Here is an 8,824-nt window from a genome sequence, read left to right as displayed (position 1 = left end):
AAAATCAATGAAATGATTCCTACTGATATTCTACTATTCTCATAGATAATTATCTAGCCCAATTGTCATGAGAGAGGCTTCATCTAGCAAATGATGGAAACAGATGCAGAGACCCACAGCGAAATACTAGGCACACCATTCAAAATCCTGTGGAAGAGAGGGAGGCAGGATTATGGGAGTCAGAGGGGCTGAGAACACCACAAGAAAACCCACAGAATCAACTAACTCGGGCTCATGGTGGCTCACAGAGACTGAACTGCCAAACAGAAAGCATGCATGAGGCTGAACTATGCCCTCTGCATATGTTACAGTTATATAACTTGGTCTTCTTGTTGGACTCCTAATAGTGGAGCAGGGGCTGTCTCTGACTATGTTGCCTGCTTTGGGACCCCTTCCTCCTACTGGATTACCTTGGCCAGTGTTAATAAGAGAAGAGGTGCCTAATCTTATATTCCATGACTGGCAGATATACATAGGAAGCTTTCGCTTTTCTGAAGAGACTAGAGGAGTGGATGGATGTAGAGAGGAGTGGATGAAGGTGGGGCAGAAGTGAGGTTGGGGGTGGGACTTGGAGGAGAGAAGGGATAGAGGAAAAACTTTGATTGGCCAGAGAAAATTTTAATTATTTAAAAAATAAAGACATACAAAGAATTCCCTGATAAAATAACTGAGTAATTGTTTTAAAGTGAAAACAACCATTCTATCCAGAGCAATCTATAGATTCAATGCACACCCCATAAAAGTTCCAACAAAATTCATCAGAGAAATTGAAAAAAAATTTTTAAATTTCATATGGGAGCAATAACAACAAAAAAATCCTGAAAAGCTACAATAATGTTGAACAATGAAAGAAATGCTGGAGCTATAACCGTCCCAGATTTCAAGTTGTATTACAGAGACATAATAGTAAAAAATAGCACAGTGTTAACTAAAAAAAAAAAAAAACAAACACAATCTATGGAGTCAAGTTGAAGACATAGATGAAATTACATATACTGAAGGACAACTGATTTTGACCAAAAAAAGCCATGAAAACAACAACAACAACAAAACAAAACAGCATCTTCAACAAATGGTGTTATCCAAACTGGTTGTCTAAATGTAGGTGAATGAAAATAGATCCACAACAAAATTAAACTTCAAACATATCAAGGATCTGAACATAAAATGAGACACCCTAAATCTGACAGAAAAGAAAGTAGGGAATTGTCTTGAACTCATTTGCATAGGAAAAGACTTCTTCAATAGGACACTGATAACAACCAATAAATAAGTAGGATCTGAAAAGCTTCTGGATGGCAAGAGATTCTATCATTCAAGTGAAGTGGCAACCTATAGAATAAAAAAAAATATCAATTATATATCTAATAGAGGGTTAGTATCCAGAATCTATAAAGATTTAAAATAAAAGCAAATAACAGTCAAATAAATGACTCAATAAAAGTGGTGTATAGAACTTAACAGAGAGGTCGGGCGTTGGTGGCGAACGACTTTAATCCCAGCACTCGGGAGGCAGAGCCAGGCGGATCTCTGTGAGTTCGAGGCCAGCCTGGGCTACCAAGTGAGCTCCAGGAAAGGCGCAAAGCTACACAGAGAAACCCTGTCTCGAAAAACCAAAAAAAAAAAAAAAGAACTTTGCTGTGGGATGTTCTGTATGTCCTGTGGGAGCCCTTCTTGGGTTCTTTGTGGCGTTACCCAGCAGGTCCGCATAGAGGATGATTAGGACCATGGGCCTGAGTGCAGGTGTCTGAGATGGTCTGCACTTGGCTGTGCTGGGGGATGGTCTGTATGTCAAGTTGTTCTGATTGATCAATAAATAAAACCTGATCGGCTGTGGCTAGGCAGGAAGGATAGGCGGGACTAACAGAGAGGAGAAATAAAAGGACAGGAAGGCAGAAGGACTGACTGCCAGATGCCGCCATGACCAGCAGCATGTGAAGATGCCGGTAAGCCACCAGCCACGTGGCAAGGTGTAGATTTATGGAAATGGACTAATTTAAGCTATAAGCACAGTTAGCAAGAAGCCTGCCACGGCCATAAAGTTTGTAAGCAATATAAGTCTCTGTGTTTACTTGGTTGGGTCTGAGCGGCTGTGGGACTGGTGGGTGACAAAGATTTGTCCTGACTGTGGGCAAGGCGGAAAACTCTAGCAACAGAACTTAACAGAGAGTTCTCAAAAAATGGAATACACGTGGGTGAGAAACATTTAAAAATATTCAACAACCTTAACCATTAGGCCTATGCAAATTAAGGCCATTGCGAGATTTTATTATAAACCCTTTAGAATGACCAAGATCAATAAAATAAGTGACAGCACATACTGGTGTGAATGTGGATAAAAATGGAACATTTATTTATAGCTGGTGTGAGTACAATCTGGTAATGCCACTGTGGAAATCAGTGTTGAAGTTCCTCAAAAAGCTGAAAATTGATCTACTACCATATCCAGCTATACTGCTCTGGGACATATACCCAAAGACTCTATATCTTATTATAGAAATACTTACTCATCCATGTTCATTCCTTGTCTATTCATAATAACAAGAGACTTGAAACAGCCTAGATATCCATCAACTGATTAATGGATAATGAAAATGTGGTGCATTTACAAAATGGATTATTATCCAGCTTTTAAGGAAAATGAAATTATAAAAATTGCAGGCAAATGGATGGAGCAAGAAACAACCATCCAGAATGAGGTAATCCAGACCCTGAAAGAGAAATAATGCATGCTTTCTTTTATATGTAGTTGTTAGCTTTTAAACTTTGCATGTATGCTTTAATCTGAAGTAAGAATAGCAGTAAAATATCTAGTGAGAAAAGTGGTGGAAGAGGATTATCCCAGGAAGAAGAAAGAGAATACAGTTTTCCAAAGAGCTAAAGAGGAAACTAAAATAGGAGAATGCAATGGGGTGGTCTATCGGATGAGCAGGATAAAGGAGAGAATATCGACAGACACAAGTAACACTAAAGTATTTTTGAAAAAACATATGGAAACCTACTATTTTAATAACGTCCTAAAATATATAAATATCTGACAGGAATTTAACTGACATCATCATATAATGACTGAGAAATGCTCCAACCAGACATCGTTTCCCATTAATTGAAACTTCTAGTGCCAGAAATGGTTTAAACTTGTTAAGCCAAAGAAGTCCCAAGCCCTGTCCTAAGCATCAGAGACTGTTGTCAAGGCTACAGATTACTCTCCACAATCTGATGTTAAAGCTCTGTTGTTTAAAACACCGTTGATTTATGTCACCAAACATGGAGCAATCATGTTTGTGCACAATTGGAAACTTTACATTTATTTACTAATGTTCATGGTGCCAGAGGAAGAAACTTGAAGGACAAAAGTGATTATTAATATCAAACAACTACAAATGTTGTGGCAAGGAAAAGTCACTTACCTTCCAGACATACTAGTGCAATAAGTGGCACCACTATTTGATAGGATATAAAGTCCACTCCATAAGATGAAACACATATCTGATATTTCTAGATGGTCAAGAATCTGAGACTAGAGAGGTCATGGGCCCAGGAGGGAAAACCCACTAATATTATTCTGCTAAATGAACATAATAATTCTCATCAGAGTTTCTTCTTGAAGATGATAGTAATTAACACAAAGACCTATAACCAGGCAATGTACAGAGAGTGAGACATTGGAAAGCTCAGCTTGAATCTCTCTCCTAAAGGCCCAAGGATCTATGCAGAAGAGGAGACAGAAAGATTGTAAGAGCCAGAGGTGGTGAATGACTCCAAGGAAACAGTGCCTTCCATATACAACAGGACTAATACACATAGGAACTCGCAGATAATGTGGCATGTGGCAGCATGCACAACATTTACACAGGTTTATGCTAGACAAAGTTCTAGCATTGTGAAGGGAAAGTTATCACAGATCCTCACCCTTAACCAAGAAGATATTTGCAATTGATACCTGCTGAGAAAGGGAAAATGCATGTACTTTGATGGAGTGAGACTGGTTATAGCAACAACACTCTAAGTCTCACTATATGCCCAAGGAGTACTTGACCAAGGCAAGACAGACTCTGAATTGTATGTGTGTGTGTGTCTGTGTGTGTGTGTATTTTTTGTTTTGTTCTCTTTTATATTGTTTTGTTTTTGCCTTGTTACTTATTTTGTTTGTTTTGATTTTGATTTTGATTTTGTTTTGTTTTTGTTTTAGATAGAGAAAGAGAGAGGGATAACCTGAAATTGGTGGGTAAGATGTGGAAGATCTGGTAGGAGTTGAGTGAGAGGACAAACATGATCAAAATACATGGTATAAAATTATAAAAAAGTAACATATAAAATTAAAAAAGAACCTCTATATACTTATGTTCTTTAAATAATAATAAATAAATGATCACTCAGGATATAAGAGATTGTTAGTGATGCTTCTATCTATATATTATGTATTATATTTTAAAATGTTCAAAAACTGTTAAAACTAAGTATAACAAAATTAATAGTAGATTACAAAATATAAATATAAAAATAAAATAAACTCAAGAAGTAAATATAGTTTTTAATATATAATAATAAAATATACAGAAAAGAGACGATTTTAAGCAAATAGAAAGTAAAAATGAGTTCATAGATTAGAAGGTTAATATTGTCAATGTGTCCATATTATCCAAAAAGGCTACCAGTTCAATGTCATTGTCATTTATATTTTAATGGATTTTTCAGAGAAAAAAGTTCCCCAGGTTGATGTAGAGTCATAAAATTCTCCAAACTAAGTAAACAGTATTTAGCAAGAATAATGACATTGGAATCATTAAACTTCCTCATTTCAAATTACTAAGCTACATACGTTAAATTTTTATGACATTGGCATAAAATAGACACTAGAAAAGTTGATTACAATATAAAAGAACAGGTCCACAAAATGTGAAAAACTAATTTTAAGTATGCATGTACAAGTTACAATCAAGAAAGAATAGAGTTTTTTTCATATATTTCTGGGGAAGTTACTTGTATACTTTCAAACATATATTTATAATATGCCATCTACAAAAATTAAGTAATAATAGTCTCATTCTTCATTTTGGGTTGGAAGTTGTAAAGCTATTAAAAAAAGATCAACCCTACACAACATCAAATTAAATGGAGAGAAACTCAAAGCAATTCCACTAAAATCAGGAACGAGGCAAGGCTGTCCACTCTCCCCAAAATAGTACTTGAAGTTCTAGCCAGAACAATAAGACAACATAAGGAGATTAAGGGGATACAAATTGGAAAGGAAGAAGTCAAGCTTTCCCTGTTTCCAGATGACATGATAGTACACTTGAGTGACCCCAAAGATTCAACCAAGGAACTGATAAAGCTTATAATAACCTTCAGCAACATAGCAGGATACAAGATCAACTCAAAAAAATCAGTAGCCCTCCTATTGACAAACAGGCTGAAAAGGAAATCAGAGATACATCACCCTTTACAATAGCCACAAATGATATAAAATACCTAGGAGTAACACTAACCAAGCAAGTGAAGGACCTATATGAAAAGAACTTTAAGTCCATACTCATGTTTTAACCTGCATTAATTACAGATTTGCAATGGGACTTGGGTTCCATTACACACACACACACACACACACACACACACACACACACATATATTCACACACACATATATTCTCTTATATATATCCATATATTCATATATATATATATATATATATATATATAAAATATATATATAATATATATTATAAAAGGTGAGACCTGGAATCAACACACAATTGGATTGCAACAATAGTTGTGATGGATTCTTAGCAGAGAGGCTTCTTTGTGCAATCAAGAACTGGGAGCGTCGACATTTAATGAGATGACTTTAGTGAGACATATAAATTTTACAAGCAGTCCATTGTAAATCAACAAAAGGTGAGATGGCTCAATTAAACACTGCTCTCAAGGTCTAGTTCAATTCCCAGTACCCATATGGTGGTTCACAACCATCTGTGATGAGATCTGGCTCCCTCTTCTGGCCTGCAGGGATACATGCAAACAGAACACTGTATACATAATAAATAAATAATCTTTAAAAAAAAAAAAAAAAAAAAAAAAAAAAAAGCCCGGCTAGCTCAGTCGGTAGAGCATGAGACTCTTAATCTCAGGGTCGTGGGTTCGTGCCCCACGTTGGGCGCCAGATATTGGAGAAATTATTTTGGCCACTCCACGTAGTTAAAAGGATATTTATTTAATGGCGTAACTCACAAATTAAGTAATGGGTAGGTCGCAGGGTCTGGGGAAGGTGTAATGCAGTCCAGCGGTGTTCTCCGGAGCTCTACACAGTCAATCTGCACTGGTCAGCATCCCGGCACCGAGAGAGCGCCCAGAGCGAGCGCTGGCCCATCCAGCTCTCGGGTCCCCGGCGCCTCCCCTCGCCCCGCCTCGTAGGCGTGACAGTTGCCAGAGTCTCAATGGGGGTTGGAACTTCCAGATCCAAGCTGGAATGGCTACCCACTACAATGATGGAATAACATTCTATTCGCTAAAATTAGGGAAGGTAGTATGTAGCTGATAGTTGTCCTATGTCCCACCTGATCTGTAGCCGCTCAGACCCAAATAAACCCACAGAGGCTTATATTAATTAAAACTGCTCGGCCATTAGCTCAGACCTACCATTGTCTAGCTCTTGCACTTAAACTCAGCCCATTTCTGCTAATCTATATGTCACCAGATGTTCCATGACTCTACCTGTGTGCCATTATATGCTGCTCCCTGGATGGCAGGCTATTGTCTCCCAACTCAGCCTTCCTTTCCCCAGAATTCTCCTTGTCTGCTTATTCTGCCTATACTTCCTGTCTGGCTACTGGCCAATCAGCGTTTTATTAGACCAGTGTATGAAAGCATTATCCCATAGCAGTAGTATGTACAGCTAGATGTTGAACTCTGTGCTGAGTTTGTTTCACATAGCAGTGAAAGACTATGCAAATCCTTATGATCCAATTTCCTTACCATGATCTCTGAATAGCTCTGGTGTAAGGTAATGATACATAAACTATAGGGATTCTATTTTTGCCACTCTAGTTTGGATTTTGTTGCAGCCATGTGATCATAATCCCACTTTAGCATTAAATAGGCACCCCATAAGAGTGTAAGATCCACTCTATGCCGTAATACACTGCTGCCTTTAGTGAGCTACATGTTCACACTGTTATACAGTATAGCATTGCTGCTCACAGTACAGTTAAAGAATGGTCTCTCAAAAGTGTTTCCCCAAGAGGTGAACAGAATTCTGTGTTGTCTATTCCAATTGCTGTAAACAAAGCTTTTGGATCCATGCTGATTACTTTTCCCTTTGAACAACACATTGAAAATAGATTTGGAGAAAATCTGAACTTGAATTATGTTCTGCTAGTGAGATAATGAAAAAATATAAAAGTCATACAGGAAATAAACCTGTTTTAGGTTTCCATAAATTGCTGAAATAGAAGTGACTACAGGCTCAGAGAAAATGAGTGGTCCAGGAAACAAAAAAAAAATCTAGATTTTAAAGAATGGAATATAGTTCTTTTTCAGTGTTAAGATGCTATGGCACATAAGCAAGCAACAAGAATGTTCTAGGAGCAAAGATTTCACTTAAAAGGTCATATAAAGGCACATAAACCAAACAGTTAAAATAAGGTCACATAAACCAATATGATCAAATATTTTAGGAACAAATTTAAATAGATATTTTAATGTTCAGTGAGCTTCAAGACAAAATAGAAAAAACAACTGAATATTCTAAGAGAAATCTAATGGAAAGAAGCAGTTTTTAAAAGTTAGTCATCACAGCCTATAAAATAATAAAATAAGTACTATAGAAGCCACCAATAACAGAATATATGGGATAGAAGATAAGTTACTGGGTCAAAGACGACAGTTTGGAAACACACACATGTCGAAGAAGAAGACAAAATAATAAAACAGAATGAAAATGTTTGGAGGACTTCAGAGAAATTGTGTGTGTGTGTGTGTGTGTGTGTGTGTGTGTGTGTGTGTGTGTAATTTTTCATTTGTTACTGGACTTACTGCTTTCTGAAGAGAGAGAAAGAAAGGGTGTGGAGTTGGGATATATATAAGAGAAAGATCTCGGAGGATTCAGATAAGGGGAAACCATGATCAGAATATATTGTATGGAAAGACTTTTTCAATAAAAATATAAATACTTTTAAAGTAGGTGTTTGGGTTATTGGAGTTTAAAAGGGACTAGAGAATCTCAAAAGTATAAAAACTTATACAAAACTATAAAATGTATCAAACATAGAGAACAATTCAAATATCTGGTTACTAGAAAAATAAGATCTCAAATCTGTCTCCATGCTTATCATAAACAAGGCCATAAAGGCAAAATGTAGCAAAAGAAAAAAAAAAAAAAATCTCCAAATCTGATGACAGAAAACTTCCCAGTAGAAACCTTCCAATGTATGTGAGAGTGAAATGGATTTTCATATTCACCAAGGGCATATCAAATCTACCAAATAAAATTAGCATATTCAACAAACCCATCCTTTATAAATCAACAGAGAATATGCTTTCACTAGAACTTTTGTATAAGAAATGAAGAATTCTTCAAACTGAATAAAACATTAATAAGTAAGTAATAATCAATAGGTTGCCTTCATATCAAACTAGTACAGTATAATCAAAGGATGTCTTGTTTTGTTTTGTTAGTCTTGTGGTAACTACAATCTAATAATCTAGAAGAGATAAAACTAAAAGTAATAAACAAAAAATCAAAACACAGTAGTATGGTAAAAATTATTTATCACAAAGGAACCCATATAAGATGAGAGAAATAAATAAATAAAATAAAATTTAAAATA

The 8,824-nt window shown here is 36.2% G+C and overlaps 1 non-coding gene across 1 annotated transcript; it reads left to right on the top strand.

The window, feature by feature from the left end:
* The first annotated feature begins 6,083 nt into the window (after nucleotides 1-6,083).
* Nucleotides 6,084-6,156, top strand: Trnak-cuu. Its single transcript has one exon. It is a non-coding gene; the product is annotated as a tRNA-Lys (tRNA).
* Nucleotides 6,157-8,824: the final 2,668 nt, after the last annotated feature.

The sequence above is a fragment of the Peromyscus leucopus genome, chromosome X (assembly GCF_004664715.2).
Source record: "Peromyscus leucopus breed LL Stock chromosome X, UCI_PerLeu_2.1, whole genome shotgun sequence".
NCBI lineage: Eukaryota > Metazoa > Chordata > Mammalia > Rodentia > Cricetidae > Peromyscus > Peromyscus leucopus.
Note: the sequence above shows the minus strand (reverse complement) of the source record. Positions and strands in the feature narration are given on the sequence as shown.